This window comes from Phasianus colchicus, chromosome 6, assembly GCF_987193195.1.
Source record: "Phasianus colchicus chromosome 6, bPhaCol1.hap1.1, whole genome shotgun sequence".
Taxonomy (NCBI): domain Eukaryota; kingdom Metazoa; phylum Chordata; class Aves; order Galliformes; family Phasianidae; genus Phasianus; species Phasianus colchicus.
Genome location: NC_143441.1, coordinates 39,011,048 through 39,030,673, shown reverse-complemented (window position 1 = coordinate 39,030,673; position 19,626 = coordinate 39,011,048). Strand labels below are relative to the sequence as shown.

Sequence of the window (19,626 nt, the reverse complement as noted above, 5' to 3'; positions counted from 1 at the left end):
GTAGCAGAAAAATGCACAGGTGTACCAAAAGCCCCAAACTTGCAGTTTAAGGGATGCTCTCGTGGTTCACCAAAAGCTGGTAGGGCTTATTCTGGTGTTGTTTGAACCAGATTTATGCTGATGGAACACCTCTGGGTGAAATCCAGGTCTTTTGGAACTCAGTGGCAAAGCCCGACTCCAAGGACAGCCAAATGAAATCAGCTTACAGAGAAAGCCTTGGAAATACCTTTGTTATTTATGCATTTGACTCGAGCCAAGTGATCTAACTGTTGATGAATTCCAGTAACGTAAGTCCCAACTGATGCCATTAAAGTAAACTGAGTTAATCTTGTTTTACATACATGGGACTGAGATCAGAATTTGTCCTAAATAATTTTTTTCATTTGTTTAAGTGGAAGAAGTGGAACTAAGGGTACTTATTTACAGCTGGATGAGGATGTAAAGGTAAGAGGAGATGCAGGGAGAAAGGAGGAATAACAGTAATTCCTCTGAAGCATTCAGGCTGCCTGGGAGCAGCTGCTGCTGCCACTGCTGCCACCAGCCTGCATGATTACAAGGCATCCACATATTTCTTCCTAACAGAAATGTTACCTTGCTCACTTAGAATATCACAGCAGGTTTTTTACTCATTTTTGGCTCTTGAACAGACTGGTGACATTTTGGTGCTTATAAGTTGTACCAGTGTGAGAGGGCTACGTGGGAACCCTTTATTTTATCCTCTTCTACTGCCTGAGGTAGGCTGAGCCACAGGTGCTGGGTGGCAGCCATCAGTGCTCTGCCATGCATGGGCGTGAGCTGCTGCGGAAGTGCTGGGAGCTGCGGGGCTCAGTCCTGTCCTGGGTAAGTGGTGTGTTAATTTCCATCTAACTGAACACGGACATCTAGAAGGCACTGTCAGAGCAAATGAAGCAGAAAAGGTGCTCCCCAAAATCAGTGGAGACAAATACCCCCCCTCTGCTTTCTGAAGAGATGCCAGTTCCTCCTGTGTGTGCACCTGGATGAGCAGCACCATTCAAAAGAACATCTCAATCTCCCATGGCACCGAGCCCAGAAGATGACCTGCCAGCCCCAGCCTGGTTAACTGCTAGCAGGCAGCAGGGCCTCCTGACGGGCGAGAAGAAACAATTTCTGCCACGCTGTGGACAACTCTCACATCACTGCTCTGGAGCTGCATCCCTCTGACCTCTGAGACAAATTTCTGGGAAGTGTCCTCTGTCTGACACCTGCTGTGAACACCAGGCACCCGAGTTCTGCTTCATGCTGTCCCAGCAGCCTTCCAAGTGGGCTGAGTCCATGGGCAGGTTTCCTATCATGTGCAGTGATTCCAGAAATACAGCCCTGCAGACTTTGCCTTCCTCCCCCTTCCACATTAAACATATTCCCATGTCCTCAGAAGCCCTATGAATCTACACTGTCAAATCCACCTGCCTTTATGCCTGCCTTTGCTTGTACACTGATGGACGTGATCGTGGCCTCCAGCAGCATCCCCTACACTGCCTGTCAGCAGGTTCACTATGGCACTGGCAGAATTGTTAGATGCCAGAAGAAACATGGGATTTGTTGGTTTTAAGTCTGGTCTCTGAATGACTGCAGTTTCTGGTAGACATCCTAGAATTAACTGTTAGAAAGAAGCACTACAGCATAGCTTCATGGAATAGTGAGGGATTTATTCAAACAGAGCAGTGGAGACCCTACCTTGACTCCAGGGCAAAAAAAAAGGTGGTATAGGTGGACTTCCATGTGTTGTAGTGAAATCCTTTCACTTTTAATGAATGAATAAACTAGCTCCATGTAACAACCCCAAGGACATTTCCAGGAATTCCCCATCAATGCTCCCCTGGCATACCCACTCTTTGCATTTTTCCTGTCCATTGGCTGTAAAAAGGACTTTCAATTTTGTATACTTAGCTTTCCAGCTTATTCCAGTTAGGAGCACCCCTACAATGACTTTCTTTCTCTCTTCTGTGGAGAGGAAAGCTTTTATGTTAAAAATCAAAATAACCCTTCTCTCTTATTCTGGTTTTGTGCTGTGTATACTGGCGTCTCGAATTTTACCACTGCAAATTCAGAGATGTGATCCCTCTGCACAAAGGAGTTCTACTTCTGAGTGTGCCCAAAAGTGTAACCAATGTGAGAGAACCCAACAAACTGGCAGCCCGTGTAATGTTGCTGGGGAGACTGCTTTCCATTGTGTACCTCTTGCATAGCATCCAGGGTCTGCTCCACTCCTCTGCTGCTCTTTGTACTGGAGATGCCACAAGTTTTCCCAGGGCCGGCATCTCCTTCCTTCTCTCTTACATCTGCTAAGTAATTCAGAATATTATATCTCCCCTCGTTTGTGTTCTTGTTACCATGCAGATTGTAACTGGTAGGAATTCCCTAGGATATCCTGCATCCTTCTGGTGACATATTTTGCCCTTAACCCAGGAGACAAATTACCACAGTGGTCTCATTTCTTTCCTTTCAGGACACAGATGTCTTGGCACAGGATTCTCAATGAAGAATCCCAATTCAGAATTGCTATCTTTTCCTTCCTCTCATTGCTACACTACTCATGGTCAAGAGCTGGACAGTCACAGGCTCTGTTGGCTTCTTTCCTTAGCCTGGCTGCACAAGGAAATGAGACATTTACCACAGCACTTTTATTTTTATTTTGTATTTTTTTTACTTTTTATTTTATTTTATTTTTATTATGATTATTTTTTCTCCTGCCTGTCAGTGCCCTGATAGTAACACAGAAATCCACCAAGAAACATCTGAGAAAGGCAGAACCTCAAAGAAAATCACATTCTTACTATGGTAATAAACAGATAGGGGAAGAAAGAAGAGTTAATATGTGGTCTAATGCCATAATGGAGGATTACTGGACATAAATGATTACACATTTTAGGTGGCAGCAAGCTCAGGCAGGCTAGCCCAGCACCTTACCATCCTAGCCCTGGCACTGGCATTCCCTGCAGACAGGAAGTGCCAGAATGGTCCTGAGTGCAATGGAGATGGGAAAATGCACAGGAAATCAAGGTCCATGGATTCTGCTCCTGCTGGAGCCTCTTTTCTTGCCTTATGGTATCCTTTTTAAGAGCACACTATTGTTGGTTTTAAAACTAAAATCAGGTTTTTTCTTTGCATAACTTCTATATTTGAGATCACAATCTACTATATGAGTATTGGATTATTTTTACACGTGCCTTCTGAAATGTAGCATTGGACTAATTAATAAATTAAATATGTAAACATTTGCTTAATTAAGTACAGCTCCATTTTTTCCTTGATGGACCTTACTCAATCCATTTTTGATATACCTATATTTATATATATAATACATATGAAAAAGAAAATAATAGTGAATGTGTTAACTGTATAAAATGTTCAGATAATGAACTATGAAAATTATTAGGCTTCACCATTGATTAAAAACTAAAACAGTTGGTTTCACACGTATGTACTACGTTAACCTTGAAAAGAGCTACTATAAAGAATAAAATAAATGTTGAATGCTTTCAAACTACAGATTTTAGGAGGTTTCAGAAGACAGACTTCTGTTTAATTGTATTTCTGGGCTGCTGCCAGGCTGTCACTATTCCCTAGAGCTTAATCTGTGGACATCAGAGGTTCTCCCCTGGAGCTGCATCTATAGACATTAAAGATTCGGAGTTCTTACATACCTTAAGCTAGAAGAGACAAGGGAGTAGCTTCTAATTACAGCTTGTACCCATTTAAGGTTATTTAAGCTTAATGCACAAGCCTTGATGTAGATGAAAATCAGCTCCTCAGTCAGTTCAAATGTACTCACAAAAAGGGTTACAATTCCGTTTAACTTCTTCTTCTTACCAAAATCTTGGGAAAAAAAGAATCTTTTCACAACCACCAGGGCCCTGTGTGTGTTTTATCTGAAATCTGCTATATAAAAAAGGTGATTGATTTTCTTCACATTAAGGGCAAAATAGCAGGAGGTCTATGACTCACTGTTAAACACATACCTGCCCACAACAGAGCTCACTATTCAAATAAAAATGGGATTTCTGCATTTTAACTGTATGACTTGCAGGGCTCAATTCTTTTGGATTTGCATTAAATTAAAAGCCTAAAATTATTTTCCCATGAATCTTCAAGTCAGATTTTTTCCAAGGCCATGGGTCACTTGATTGTGCCCAGGAGTTTACTCCAAACTTTGCTGGCGATGTCTGACATAATGATGTTTCAGTGCACAATACTTCATAGTGACCAAAGCTGGTTCCCATGATTTTTTACATTCAGTTGGGGAGTATATCTTTCCCAGGCATACTCCATGTTATTGTTTTCCAGAAATGCAACATTTTGTGATGATCCTTGATTTCTTACTTCTGTTTGTAGGCTGTAGATGTATTCATGGAAACAAAGCTGCCATATAGAAGCAATGATGAGAAAAAATGCTACTAATTAAATGTGGAGTGACATATGTGACTATAATAAAAACTCATGCTAATACACCTGGCCACTGTGGGGCAGAATGTCATGCTCCACGTGCCAGGAATGACAGTGTGATGCCATATGCACTTGAGAATCAATGGTGAGTCAGTACTCTAGCTCAGTGACCTTGCTTCAGTGGGAACTGTACAAATGCAGGAGGCAACCAAGTAAATTGAGGTGTATTTCTAACTCTCTTGTGTAGTAAGGTAAACTGAACCAAGGGATGTAGAAATGCAAAATTGCCACTAATGGTAAAAGAAAACAGCAATAAACACAACTACACAAATAAGTAGGGTGCACTGAAAGTAATGCCTTGTGTTTATTTCCATGTAAACCACAACAGATACAAAGAGCACAGTAACACTATTTGATAGAGCAAATTCGCAGCTATAAAGCACTATTTTTCAATGCAGTCACCACCACTGCTATGCATTTCTACCAGCAAAAGACAAGAACCTGCATGCCCCGATAGTAAATATCTGCACCAGTGGAGGTGACCACTGTTTCACAGCTGTTACAACAGTGTCATTGCCAGGAAAATGTTGTCCATGTAGTCCAGCTTTCTTTGACCGAAAGAGATGGAAGTCAGAAGCTGACAAATCTGGACTATATGGTGGCTGTAGTAGAACAGTCCAGCCAAGATTGGACTGTAGAACACCCACGGTCTTTGACTGGTGTGGTATGGGGCCTGGCATGATTGTATTGCCAGAGAAGAGTTGTCCTCTGGTCTGGTCTGACTCTGCAAGTTTGAGCCTTCAACTTGTCAGAGTTGCAGTGTAGCTGACAGAGTTGATAGTTTGTCCATGTTCCAGGTATTCCAGAATGATCTCCCCTTTCCTATTTCAAAAAACAGTGCACATCACTTTACCTGATGTAAAGGGTTGAGCTGAGGGCTCTGTCTTGAACATCTTCTTTGATGGTGAATTCACCTGTGCCCACTCCAGGGACTGCAATTTTGACTCTGGCTCAGAGCCTAAGCCTAACCAGAAAGGAGAACAGTCTTCTTGCTCTGTGGGTTCCATATAGAGAAAGCACTTGAATGGTTTTTTTTTTTTTTAAATGAAAGAAATTATATGTAAGAACTACTTTAAGAGGTATTAAATTTAAGAGTTTTTTTTTTAAAGTTTTTTGATGTTAAAATGAAAACAAATCCTCTATGCAAGAACCCTGCTCTGGCCACTGCTTCTCTTCCTGAGCTGTGTTCTTCATTCCAAGTAGTTAATTTTTATGACTTGATGAGGTTTCTCTTCATTGTCAATGTGATGGTTTTATGAACTAACACAGAATTCTAAGAAAAAATAACTTAATTTAACACTTCCCTAATTACAGTATTATCTATTGGTATACTGCATTTATAGAAAAAGATGTAAGTATTCTTTTTGGATTGCAATTGCAAGGCCATTTTCTTTGGGGAAAAAAAAAAGGCCATAGTTGAGGGATGTTTTTAGTCTTCCAGTTTTTGCCCCTCTTTTCAGGCTTCACTAACAAGTGCTACAAGAAATTTTTTACAAAATACTGCTTGTCCCCTAGGATGCACAGCAGCCGGGCTGGCTGACCAGCTTACACATTTTTCAAGTGTTCTTTTAACAGCTTTTTAGGAACAACAAGTTTTATAAGCCTTTTGTTAATTGTAATTTGTTCAACCCTTATGGAAGTTGTTTTCCAAATGAACACAAAATATTGCTACTGCTGAGTCATTCGTTTCTATCCTTTCCATTTATCTTGTACCTATTCGCAGTTTCCATTTCTCTCCTCTTCATTCTGCTTGATAAAGCCTACTTTTCCCAGATATGTATGATTTCATTTTTTCTATCCTACCATTTTTGCTGTTTTTATTGACTCCATGTACTTATGTAAGACTCTTAGTTTTCCATTTCCAAAAAGTTCTGCTTTCTTATTCCTTCCCATTGATATAGTTTCTTGCAGAGCCTTTTTATCATGCAGCTGTAGCAAAACAAAAACAAAAACAAAAATCAAAACAAACTAAAAAAACCCACCAAACTTAAAAACAAAAAAGTGATGCTGAGAGAAGTGAGGTTACTTCTTCCTGCTTGCAAGCTTGCAGGTTTCCTCTCAGTCATGCAGGTTTCCTTGGCTTCTCATCAAGAAAAACAAGAAAAGAGACAAGAACTATGTGTTCTTGGCTTGTCACAGTATTTTATTACCTTGAAGGATAGAGATCAACTTGTTGGGCATAAAACGAGCACTTTAGAGCAAGCAGTTTGTGGATTTTTTTAAACAATTTTTATTTGGCATCATCAGTCAAACCTTTCATGTTGCTGAAATCTATTGCCGTCTTTGAAAAATCAGTCATTCTAAGCTGGTACAAAATCAGTTCGAAGACAGATTTTTCTTGCTTTACGATTTCTTAGAAGCTCTTGAGAGCATCTCCTCAAAACAATAATAAGAAGTTAAAACTTAAAATATATTCTTACTCTCTTCTATGAACCAATAACAATGGATATAAATTCCAGCCTTCCTCATATTACAACACAAAAACTAGCTTGGAAGAATATTAGAGGTTGAGAAATCACATCTTGAGAAATTAGAAAATGTCAACTAATATTATTTTGACAATTGTGCATTATGATACAGTTCTCAGTTATGTTCCAAACCTTTTAAAAAAAAAAAAAAAAGTTTCACTGAGTCAGTAACTGCCATGTGCTTACTTTCTTTTTATTGCTGGGACTGTGTGCAAGACTGTTATGCTTATCATCCCTAAACTTGACACTTTCTCCTACTTGCTCCTGCAAGTCCATCCTCTGCTTAACGTCTGGATCTCTGTTCATTCCAGTCTCACTGTGCAGTCAGTTTTAAGGTTAGATCAAAACAACTAGCTGAAAACCTCCATTCAGCCATCCTGTTACACTGGAGGTATCTAACTGCTGAAGAAGAGGAATTTGTCAATTTGAGCTAGTAGCCTTAGGGCCCTCCTATAGACAGAGAGAAACAGAAACTTACAGGGCACCACTGATGACCACTTCAGGAGTCTTCAGGAGAGAAACTGCAGCCCAGTGTATTGGCCTTTCTAGTTGCGTTGATATATGGCAAAAGTATTACTACGCAAACATACTTCTTGATTTGATTCTGAAAATATACTACAGTGCTAAGTACGAGAAAAGAATGTGAGATTTCGTACACCTATTTTTAATCTGTTTAATTATTCTCAACTACTAATGCTCTTCTAAATAGTGCAAGTTTATACTGTACTTTCTCATATGATCTGAATTCTTAATTATGTACATAAACTTTTCATTTTATTCTACATGATTGTCCACTACCTTTCTTATAATTTATATAAAGGATCGAGTAAAAACTCTTCTACCTAATATTTATTCTAAACAATTGCCAATGTAATCTTTAAAACAGTTATTATCTCTGTCCATTGTGAGATTGTAAGAAGAGAAAGAAATATTTTTACCAGGTACAACTACTGCAATTTTCTTCTGCTATCATTGATTGTTAGCAAGTTCTTAAGTTCTACTTAATTTCACTGCTAAGAGTAAACTTCTACTACTTTGCTTCTAAGAAAAAGTCATTCTCAGAAAACCTCCAAGATGGAATTGAGATCACTGACACACTTTCCCCTAAGATATTCAAAGAGCAGTGCCTCAGCATATCATAAACTATGATGTTGAGGGGCTATTCCACACAAAATAGCATCTTTAAAAAGGGTTGCAAGGAAGTCTTTTTCTTTTTTTTTGTTAAACTTGACATTCCAGATTAAAATTTATTACCTCTGCTTCAAAGTTTCTAAAGCTTATCATGAAGTGTGGTTTTAGGAAAATTAATATACTCTATTAGAAGGAACTGATCTTTTCTGTGAATAGTGAACAGTCTACAGTGGAAGTTTATATTGTCTCACTATTCTCATCAGTTATCTTTTTTTCTTTCACCAGCAACAGATAAACCCACTGTAGTATTTTATGATGTTTTTAAATGAAATAGCTGGTAAAGACACAAACGCATTTGCACATCAGAACGAATATTTTGTGTCTCTTCAGATGGCAGGTAAATATATCAACAACCTTCGTATGGTAATTATGTCTCATTTGTAGTTCAAGAAGTCAGGGCATATACTGAATACAGCAACATTTTTGCTCAAGTAAGTTAGACATAAATGACTTCAAAAGGAATTACAACTATTTAGGACCAATTGGAGGATTCACCTTCAAGTTCATTGTATTTTATAGGCTCTGTAATTGCCAAACACTGCAGATTTAGTAGGCACAAAAAGGTGAGGAATAAATTTGTTTATTTTTAAACTTCAGTTCCTGCTGAGATTGTAAATGATTTTTATATGAAGTATTCTGATGCACAGAAGCAGTTCAGATACATACATTCCAAGCAGAACACTTAACTAAAGAAAGTATCTTATTATAAATGTACTTTGATTCTCAAATGATTCAAAGTCAATTTGTCTGTCCTATCACCTGATACTTCATATGCCAAGATGAAGAAATCCACATCTATATTTACAGACTTTAAATATGCTAACATACTGAGTACACTGCAAAGTTAGTTTTTCAGCCTTAGGTATATGTGGAGTAATATGAAGATTGGAAAGGAGTATATCGTTCTTGCATCTTCTCCTGTCTCGACCTCTATTTTTGCAATTTCTTGTGCTTTTTTCCAAGCACATGACAACAGAAAGCAGAATTAAATGCTTAGCCCAGCCCCACTTCCCCTTCCCAACTCCCACTTCCCAGAAGATGTGCTAATGCAACTTTTCAGATCCATCGCTGCAGCTGGGGTGACCCCATCGTCCTCTTTTTCAGCAAACGGCTGTGACGTGACAGAACAGCTGCGGTAAACGTGGGGCTCAGGGTGTCCCGACAGAGCTCCAAAGAGATTGTGGTGATGGAGACAGCAGAAGACACCAAGCTGAGAGGTGCAGCTGTATGACAGAAGGGGACAGAAGCTGAGCTACGCCCCATCCCTGGAGGCACTCAAGGCCGGGTCGGGTGGGGCCCTGGGCAGCCTGAGCTGCCGGCGGGCAGCCCTGACCACGGCAGAGGGTTACGACCGGTGATCTTCAAGGCCCCTTCCGGCCCAACACGTCCGCGCGCCTGTGAGGACGAAGGAAACGCAGGGCCGGGAGGACCAGCGAGGCGGGTGGCTCAGAGCGAGCGCAGCCACCCACTACAAAGCACGGGCAGCAGCAGGGCGGCGCACGGGCAGCCGAACGCAACCCCGCGCCCAGCAGCCACCCACCGCTGGGCCGCAGCCACCCCTCGGCGGCCCCGCTTTCCCGCCAACGCCGGCACTACGCCTGCGCCGCGCCGGGGCAGCGGCCTCCCCGCGGGCCGTGACGCCACACCGCCTCCGTGACGCCGCGGCGGCGTGACGCGGCACGCAGAGGGGCGCGCGTGTAAGTTCCCTTCCCTCGCGGCGGAGGGAGCCGCGGGACGGGGGGGCGGGCGGGGCCGCCGCCGGTCTCCGCTGGCGCTGCCCCGGCTTTCGGGAAGCCGGCGGCGGGGCCGGGCGGTCTGCCGGCCGCTCGGGGCTCGGCAGGAGGAGGAGGAGCCGGCGCCGTACGGCGAGGCGCTTCCCGCGCTCAGGAGGGTCGAGGCGGGGCCGGGTTGAGGCCGGTGCTCGGGCCGGGAGCTGCGGCGCGGAAGTGCTGCGCCGGGTGAGACCCGTCAGCGCCGTGCTCGGATCCGGGCCCGGCTGCCGCCAGCAGACCGCGCCGCCGCCTCCGGGCAGCGCTGCCGTCCCGTAACGCTGCCGGGGTCCGGAAGGAGCCTGAGCGCCCGGCCTCGGCTCTGTGCGAGTAGATGCGATCGGGGCGGAGGGCTCGTGCCCGGCTGGGGCTGAGGCCTGTCACCTCCACAGCTCCTCAGGGCTGCGTGTTGACGAGGTAACGACCGTATCCCAAGCACTGAGCGCTCCTGTGTGTTCTGGCGTTGGAAGAGCAAAGAAGGAAGTGTGGGAAGGCTTCCCTTAGAAGCGCTGTGGGAGGGCTGTGAGCGTGCCCTCGGTGAGGCAGATGAGAAAAAAAGCACGAGAGAGGCTCTCTGCAGTTTGTCTTGTCCCACAGTCACGTTTGCTGGAACACTGCCCGGTTCTGTGCCTGAGCCGGATCTGCGGGATGCGCCTTACCTTCTATTGGCAGCTTTATCCCCTCCAAGTCAGGAGCCAAACAGAAAGTAGCAGCTGTTTTCTCACTGCTCTCCTGGGAGCTGTGTGAGGAGCCCGAGTCTCAGTCAGCAGTCCCATATCTGTGGTGCATTCACCTGGCTTAGTGTAGAAGTTACCTTCACGGATTTGCTTGCACTGATGCATCTGTAATGTGATATGAGCAATGGAATAATTACTATGTAGTAAAATCACAGAGAAATGGCTAAAATAAGATAAATATACAACTCCCCTCGATCACAGGATTAGCTGAGTGCAGCTTGGTTTTTTGCTCACTTTTTTTTTCTTTTTTTTTTTTTTCCAGGGCTGCACAGCAGCCAACATACTCAGTTGCTTTTTTTTTTTTTTTTTCCCATCTAATCTTATCATGGCTACTTATTTTTAGTAGCAGTTCTGGTTAATTCTTTTTGTTTATTTATTTTTATTTTTTAGAAGCTATTTTTGTGCAAAGCAAAATGTATGTATCAGCACGAGGGCATATCTTGTTCTACTTCTGCTGTTAAAGGAATTGGGTTTTGTCCAAGTTCCAGAAAGATCAGAAAGGGAAAAAAGGAAGAACCTTATGGTAGTTATGATTCCAGTTTAAAATATTTTCTGTAGTGATCTGGTGTAATGTGTGTAATGTTGGTTCAGTGAAAAAAAAATATGTTCTTGCATAACGATAGCTGGAGGGTCAGAATAAAAACAACACGAGTCAAAGGTTTTCAACATTTGCACAGGCTGCTTGAGTAATAGTTTTTAAGGTGACCAGAAATTCTGTAGCTAGTGTTTATCCAAATACTCATGAAGGAAATAGTAGTTTTCCATTTATCTTTTGAGTCTAATTTATGGGAAAGTTGGAGCTAGCAATGGCAGTGACAGTGTATGATGAGATTTTTGACATTGCCATATATGACTTTGGGTATGGTTAGCAAATGTCATATATATATGTTTTTAATGTGCAGGTTCAGTGATTTGCTGCTTTATACCAAAAGGACTTTCTTCATCAGTGACTTGATGTGTTTTGAGGAGTTTTATGTGAAGAGGTAATGTTTATGGATGTGGCTTAATGTTTTAAGTGTTTATATGAAAATGATGATAGTTTTCTGTATGTGTTTGAACCTGATGAGATAGATACTGTCAGGTCAAAGGAAAATGGTCAAATAGTGAAAGTATAACTTGTGAAGGAAACTTGCTGACGACATTATTACACTTACAGAAACTTACAGAGTTTTAAAAGTAAATGGTCAAATCAGGAATGTGCTTATTTGCAATTATTTCAGCAATATCAATTCAAACATTTATTACTGTGTCTTGTAACCTAAATTATGAGAAATGTCTGATGAACCTCAAAGGACATGGTGTTGTGTTTGCCCCTACTGAGAACAAACAAATTTAGGAGGAGTCTTGTTTGTTTACTGCTTTCTGAAACATATACCTTTGTTTCTAATTTAATATGATGTCCTGGCCTTTGCGAAATACATTTTGTGAGAGATTGGGACTTTCTCTTTTTTCCTTAAAACAGGAATTAAGATGAATGAAATACTTTATTGGCCATAGCAGGATCAGGATGTGCAAGGTGAGTACACTGAAAGAATACAGTAAGTATCCTTGCAGAATATTCAAATGCTTGATTCAGTATTTAAGTAGAAATTAATGGTTGGGGGGTGGGGGGTGAAACTAGATGATCATTGTGGTCCTGGTCAACCCAGGTCATTCTATGATTCTATGATTTATGTGGTGTTTGCTCAGTTGAGTGCATGTTTGACTTATCATAGTGCAGTACTTGCAGGTATTGGTTTGTCCTTAATAAGCTAATTAACTGAGTGGGGGAGATGTTCAAAAATCTGTTTTAAAGGACTGTTTTCCTGGGTACTTATAGCATAATTAAACATTTTAGGAAATGTTTTCAGTTTGTGGAGTTGGACAGTGAACTCAGACAGTGTTTAGTCAAGTAGATAAAGAGATGCGGGAAGAAAAAGCACCGTGTCTGACAGTCTTACCTGCCCTTATCAATGGACTTGGTTTGGATTACTAGGTAGCTTCAGAGTTCATGGCGAGTTTTACCTGATTGGTTGAATTTGGCAGAGAAACATTCGATCTCTGAATTAGTCAAAGAAACATTGCTGTGCTGTGCTCAGTCTCCCATATGAAGTCAGGTATTATTGATAACTGAAGATCAAAATATCTGTAGGAATTAGTTTACACACCCTCTTAAAAAAAAAAAAAAAAAAAAAAAGCAGAAACCAAACAAAGTGAGCTCTGCATTCTTTGGGTAATTTTTATTTGAGAACATCCAAACATCTGGAACGTGTATATTGATGATATGAGTAAAGGAATTAAGTTTGTCTCTAGCTTGATTACAAGTGGTTGCATCTCACTGATCTTTGTGTCTGTCTCTGCATCAGGTCACATCTCAGTGGAATCCCCTTTAGGTACTATGACTTGTTCTCTCGGCACTGTCCACTTACTGCTTTGATCTTCTCATCAGCGGGGACACTGAGAACTTTTAGGCAGTAACACTGAGTCCTTGTCAATTTGAGTCACATCAAGAGAGAAAACTAGCATGGTGACAAGTGCAAGAAGCTACATTTGCTTTTGGTTTCTGTCAAACTCAAATACAAACCTAAATATACAAAAGTATCAAAAGCAGCGTTCAGCAGGAAAAGACTACAGAACTGGCCCTTGCTCATTCCCACTGAACTGTTCTTTTCATTCTGTTTAATGGAGGTCGCAGTTTTTACTTTTTGGTGTATTTAGCAACAGACTATCTGAAACTTCTTGCATTTGGCTCTAGAACAGCAAGGAACAAATGTCAGGGAGGTACTGCCACAGGAATAAAAGTGTTCAGAAAGCATGTAGGAATTTGGGGGGAGGTGACAGGAAGATCTTCTTCCTATTTTTTCCCTGCTGGAATTCATATTGTAACATTTAGTGTTGGTGTTCAGTTCAGAACTTACTGTGCTGCAAAGGTTGGTGTGTTGACATGGGCATGCTTTCCCACAGCTCAAATAGTGGAGAGTTTATTTATAAAGCAAAATATACCTCTGAAATTATAATTGATACTGTAATTATGGAGAACTTGCCTTAAAGAGGAGGCTTAGTGGCCTGTAGGACGTTTTCCTGGCTTAGAATAGTCAAGATTTATACTGCACCATTTTCTCTGTGTGAGTCTTAAACAGGAAATTCCCCCATCAAGACAGAAAAACTTCAGTAATTAAGAGGTACTGTGACAGGGATGATAAGCCTAAAATAATGGTCAACTTTAAATGTTATTTATGGTTGGAACATCTAAATGGTAAGTTTTGCTTTACTTCTCGGGGATCATAGCTTTTTCTTAAGTATGTGTTCAGAAGCCAGCGCTGTGTGGTGCCAGCCTTTCCATAAACCAGTGTGTGCCAGATGTGTGTGGGATTCTGGGGAAGGTGGTTGCATTGGTTTCTCTATTTCACTTTGGTAGTGAGCAGAATGCTTCTGAAGTTGCTGCGTTTTTTTTTTTTTTTCTTCTTTCAAAAGACTGGAAGTATTGTGCCTCAGCCTTGGGAAGGAGGCCGGTTCTGAATGTGCTTTATGTTCATTTGTTACCTAGTGGAATGGTTGCTTGTTTATCTCATTTATAATTTTTTTTCCCCACTCATTGTCTGCCTGCACTTCAAGAACACCTATTGCCACTATGCAGTTTAGAGATGATAAGAATGCAAATACGGTCTAATTTGCAGTGATTTTGATCACAGGTTGCTATGTTTGAGAGTTGTGCCAACTCTCTCTTGACGTGCATGTATAATGATGTACTTAATGCTTAGTGGAGCCTGAGGGATTTGTTCTCCTGTAGTGAAAAAGTGTTATTTATTTGCACAGTAATCTGCAGAGGAGAATAGCAATAAATCTTCTGATTTTTCTTGAGATGGTGCTCCTTTATCTTGTGTTTTATAAAACCGTGCTACCTCCTGCTCCGGGTGTTTGTGTCTAATGGTGATTGTAGCAGCCCTTATCATCTTCAGGAAAGATGAGATTTGAAGTAGAGAAGTGTATCTTACTTATTGCACACTTAGTCACAAAGTACAGAAAAAGTCTGACTTTTTTTAAAAGCAATTATTATAGCAGAATGAGTTGCCAGAAGCATCGTATCTGCAAGATATGTAGGATACTTGCTCTGTTCTCCTCAGGGCTTACAAGATCATAACTGGAGTGGGCTGTTGAGATTTAGGAACAAGTCTTGCTGTATTTTCTGCTGATGAGCAATGTAGACGTACTGCAGTAAGAAAACAAGGCAAACCAGCTTCCTTTTTAGCTGCAGCATTTTGAATGGAGGCTGGGTACTCTGATTTGTTATGATGTTGTGCCAAGACCGAGAGCTGCAGTCTGATGTCAGAGTTCTGCAGAGCAGGTTGCCCTAATTCTCCACCTACAAAGTGTTGCATCTCTTGGGTGTCTCCTGATGTGTGTTGTGGAATTCCCATTGAGTTTAGAGCAGTCTGGTTTCTATCCAGGGCAGATGACTTGTGTGTTGGAAAACAATTCAGTGTCTTTGCACTGCAAGTAAATAGACAAGGGAAAACGTGGATAATAAAAATTGAAATACAGAACAACTATTTTCTTTTGTTTCCAACAAAATGGCAGTTATGAATTGAAGAAGTAACTTTGACTTCATCAATGAGTTCTTGGCCTTAATTTAGTTCTTTACTGCACTGTATCTGCCCCATTCACATGCCCATCCTTAGACATTTTCATGTGTTGTTTTTGTATATTGTATATTCCATAAGCTTTATTTCCTTAGTGGTTCTACTGAATGAGTGACTGCAGATAGGTATTGGTCTTGCAGGACTTCATTCTGCATGCACAGCTAGTGATGACAATGGATTACATTAGAAATGAATGCAAGGAAAAGGAAACAAAATAAGAATCGTGTAGAATAATTGAGGAAAGAAAGACTTGTAATAAATGAGACATCATACACGAGGTGTGATGACAGTGGTAGCACTGTTCTGATTTGCAACTTCAATGATAACTAAGGAAGCGTGGCATTTAAGTGGTTTATTGTGTATTTTTAATCAGAAAAGTCCTTTTAAATTCCATTTCTGGGGAGATTACTTGAAGAGTTTACTCCTACAAGTGTACAAGTGTTCCTCCTATATAGGAACTTATTTTTGTATAACATAATGAGGATACATCCATTGTAGTTCTTAATCAACAAATTCATAAAAGCACTGATAATTGGTTGCTTTATTGCATCTCTTGTTAGGGTTATTTGCTAATACTTTACAGTATTATCTATCAATAGATGTAAGGTAGTACAGTTTTCTTTAGTGTGAGCTTAAAGAAATAAAATCTCTTAATGTGGAATTTGTTGTGAGTCTTTGAAGAGCATTTCTGTGTGATCATATTCACTTTCCAGCATGGCACTGGGAGGCTTAGTAACTGGGATGAGATACAGCCAGACTACTCAGATTGTCTGTGCATCTCTAGAGAATAAAAATTTCTTTACCATCAAATGCATGGGGTAGCTTGAAGCCATCCCATTGAGCTGTGGGATTTATTTCAGGTTTCGAGAGACTCATTTTTGTAAAGTAGATAACTGAGGGACTGTGTATTCTTGCTTGGATAATGCACTGTTTGTTTTGGAAGGAAGTTTCCAATGACTAAATAAGAACAAGATGTGTGACCACCTTCCAGGGAGGAGACTGTTTGGTCAGCATCAAATTAAAAGGAAAAATTTAGAAGAGGCAATTGCCCATTTTTACATAGTGTTTGAAATGTTTTCATTTTTCTTCTGAGCTTTAATTATATGGTATGTGAATGGCAACAAGAAAGGCCAGAGGTTTTCTTCTGTTCTTGGAAGTATAGCTTTATCACATCGTTGGGAATTTATAGCCTAGTAATATGTAGTGTTTTTTCCATTCCTGCGTTTTACAATTGGTTTGTAGAGCCTCATAGTTTGGCAGCAGAGAGTTCAGTTTTTCATGATTTTTTTTTTTTTTTTTGGCATGAAAGGGTTACTGTTCACGTTTCCTGTGTAATTCCTTCTGATCTTGCTGGGCTGTAATTACTTTCTTGATGTTAAACATTCCCAGGCTCCTATAACCTTCTAGCCTGCTTGCACTGGCCAAGTTTGTCCCAGGTGATCGTGTGGGCGAACCTCCTGTTTTTAAGGATAAAAATCTCTGCTTCCTGTGTGAGATAGGCCACAAACTCGTTCCTTTGCTGTGCAAACCCAGGAGAAATCTTTTTTTTTAAAAATAATAAGGTAACACATCAGCCTTCTAGAGTCAGATTTAGCAGCTAAATTCGTGACAGACGAAGTGTGTGGGTTTAGAATTTGCTGAATCTTGGTTGAATGATTTCTAGTTCACATTAAAGATTCTTCTCTTAATTCATTTGGAAAATAGGTTATGATATAAAAAAGATCCTGATTGCAACGTCTCACGTCTGACCATATAATTGCCAAATGGTTTTAAGGTTATTTAAATGGAGAACTACTTAGTTGAGCTTCCAGGATTTTTCTTTTCTTTTAAATGAAAGCTGAAGCTGTTTTTTTTTTTAAAAAAAAGAGATGGATTCTCTCCTCGACATATAGTTGTTAATTTGTATTTCTTCTAATTTTCAATTTGTAATATGTAAGCATTAAACAAAGTATTATTTTCCTTTTTAATATAAGTATCTGCATAGAGCTGAAAAATGTTGGCTTCAGAGGTGTGGGAAACTGCAGTGTTCCATTCTGCAAAGGCATTGCAAGCTTCTATGTGCTTCATTTAAGCTGTTCTTCAGGGGGAACCACCTGTAAGAATGCTAGTGAGATCTGCTTTCTGTGACCTTTGTGCCTCTTTCTCACAGCATCCAGAAAGATGTGGGGTGGTGGTAGTAACAGTGACTGTCTGAACTCTTATGAATGCATAAATGCGTGTCAGCTCAGTAGGGCACAAATAAATAAAGGTAATAAATAGTGACTTTTCTTAGCTTGATTCTCATACATTCCAAAGCCTATGCTTTTACTGTATAAATAGAAGTTAGACCAGGTGGTGTTCCTGTTAACTGTGCTGATTTGCTAATGAAGGATAGGATGAGTGCATTTTAATGAAAACATCTTTTTATTAGGAGATGCTGAACTTGATGGTTTAGTTATAACTGTGATGCAGTAGGTGTTCTGCCCTGTTCTTAACTGGCTTCTTTGTCATGTAGTTGGTAACATGGCTGTCACACATGTAACATGTGTGTATTTGTTGAATTTGGAGGTTCCTACCAGCGTGTTACTCAAACATGCAGGAAACAGAGCCTGGAATAAAGTATGAACACACTAGAAAAGGAAATGAAGGTGGGAGGGAAAACCCACAAGAACAAAAAAACTAACCATGAAACCAAGAAGCACTAAATGAATATGACTGAACGGCCAGGAGGTGCTGCCAGTGTCTTGAAATTAAACAGTTTGTCATTTAGTTGTTTATCGTTTATGTGATTTCCAGGTGCCTGAGATTTTGTAGGAACTCCATCTACACGTAGGGCTTAACCAATGCATCTGGTTGGTGTTGCATTCTGGGCTTCCTGTGCAACAAGCCCAGCTGGGCAGCGCTTTTGCTTAAAGCCCTTTCAAGACAGTTTGCTTTTGACTTTTGAATTCAGTGTTTTCCTAATACAGAGTTAGTTGAAAATATGTAGAATTGTACCGAAGTCTTGCCATCCAGTAGGATGTAAAGATCTTTCTATTCCTGTCTTGTTCCACCCCCATTCAGATGAATACAGTGAGAAATTGTGTGTTATATTATAATTAAAAGTAATCTGTCTTAAATTTGCTTTATGAGGAGCTTAGAATATAACAAACATGACTTTCCACTGTGAACTTCACCTTTGTGCTAACATGTGGCTTCAGAGTCCTATGCAGAGTGTTTTGCCTTTTGTGCCAAAGACAGGTTAGAGGCCATAAGCTAGTGCTGCTTGTGTGTGTGTGTGTGTGTGTGTGTGTGTGTGTGCTCGGGTTGGTCTTGTGGTTTAACTTAAATAAAGCTCTTTGATTTAGTTGCCTTTATTGTGCTGGAGGCTAGGTGATGTTTGTAGATGTGACGCAGGAAAGAACTGGGCCTAAAATTGTTGTATTCAGTACAGAGAAAAAGGGGGATTGGTTTTAGCAAGCTAACATGAAATTAGGGAATAATCAGAATGAGATGAGTTTCTTAAGCTTTCAGACAATGTACTCAACCATATTTTTATATTTAGAGCTCTACAAGTTCTCTCCTTGAGAAGACATGTAAATTACTGTTATGACAATGTGCATAAATATTCCTAGGATTTGGTAGTAATTAATTCATTTAACTTATCTGAGGCACAATTAAGTGGCTCAGTTTGAAGCAGGCTATAAAAAGTAACATGTAAACAAATGTAACACACATCAGGTGCAGTGGCATGAGTTTTTATAGAACTGCAGACATTTTGTTTTTAGATGCAGTGGTTTCTCACTTTCCAAGCTCACAAACTGAGGTTCGGTTGTGGAGTGCTGCTTGAGCAGATCTTTGAGGGCAGTTTTTTTTGTTGTTTATTTGAGTGATTTAATACTTTATTGTGTATACTTCAAGTACTGCTAAAATATTAATTAGCATTCTGATAGTTATGTTAGTTACCACTGATGCATAAAACAAATGATAGTCTTTTCCAGTTTTCTTGGATTTGCCCTAGTTCAGAAGCAGCTCCCTATCCACCAATGAGAAAATCTCAGGATGCATGCTGCTTGTGATGGAATAAAATCAGAACAAAACTGTTTTTCAAGGTCTCTTTTATAGATACTGTTTTTTGCTGGGCTACTTACATGAGTTTGACATCATGGACTGCAAAATAGATGTTGTGCTTTTCAAATTGCATTCTATGCTTTCTTGGTTCTCTATATTTACACACATATGTACATATTTATATGTAAGAATATTAACACTAGTGTTCTTATGTGACTTGACTGTAGTTGTTCTTAAATATAAGCATGCTTGAAGCCTTTTTGCAGAGCTCTGCCATAATGGATTATTTACATACCACATTTTAATTCCACCTAGCTGCTTGCTGCATTTGTTTAGTAATGCTTCCTGA

General features: G+C 40.3%; 1 protein-coding gene across 17 annotated transcripts in view; it reads left to right on the top strand.

The window, feature by feature from the left end:
- Positions 1 to 9,162: 9,162 nt before the first annotated feature.
- Positions 9,163 to 19,626, top strand: part of ZNF438 (zinc finger protein 438) — a 47,400-nt gene continuing 36,936 nt past the window's right edge. For 16 of the 17 annotated variants that reach the window (XR_016467852.1, XM_090143049.1, XM_090143056.1 and 13 more), the window contains exons 1-3: positions 9,163 to 9,820; positions 11,532 to 11,612; positions 12,092 to 12,145. The gene's annotated coding sequence lies outside the window, so the exon portion shown is untranslated. Of the gene's footprint in view, positions 9,821 to 9,874; positions 10,310 to 11,531; positions 11,613 to 12,091; positions 12,146 to 19,626 lie in introns of those variants that run through there. The other variant, XM_090143047.1, reaches the window with a different exon arrangement.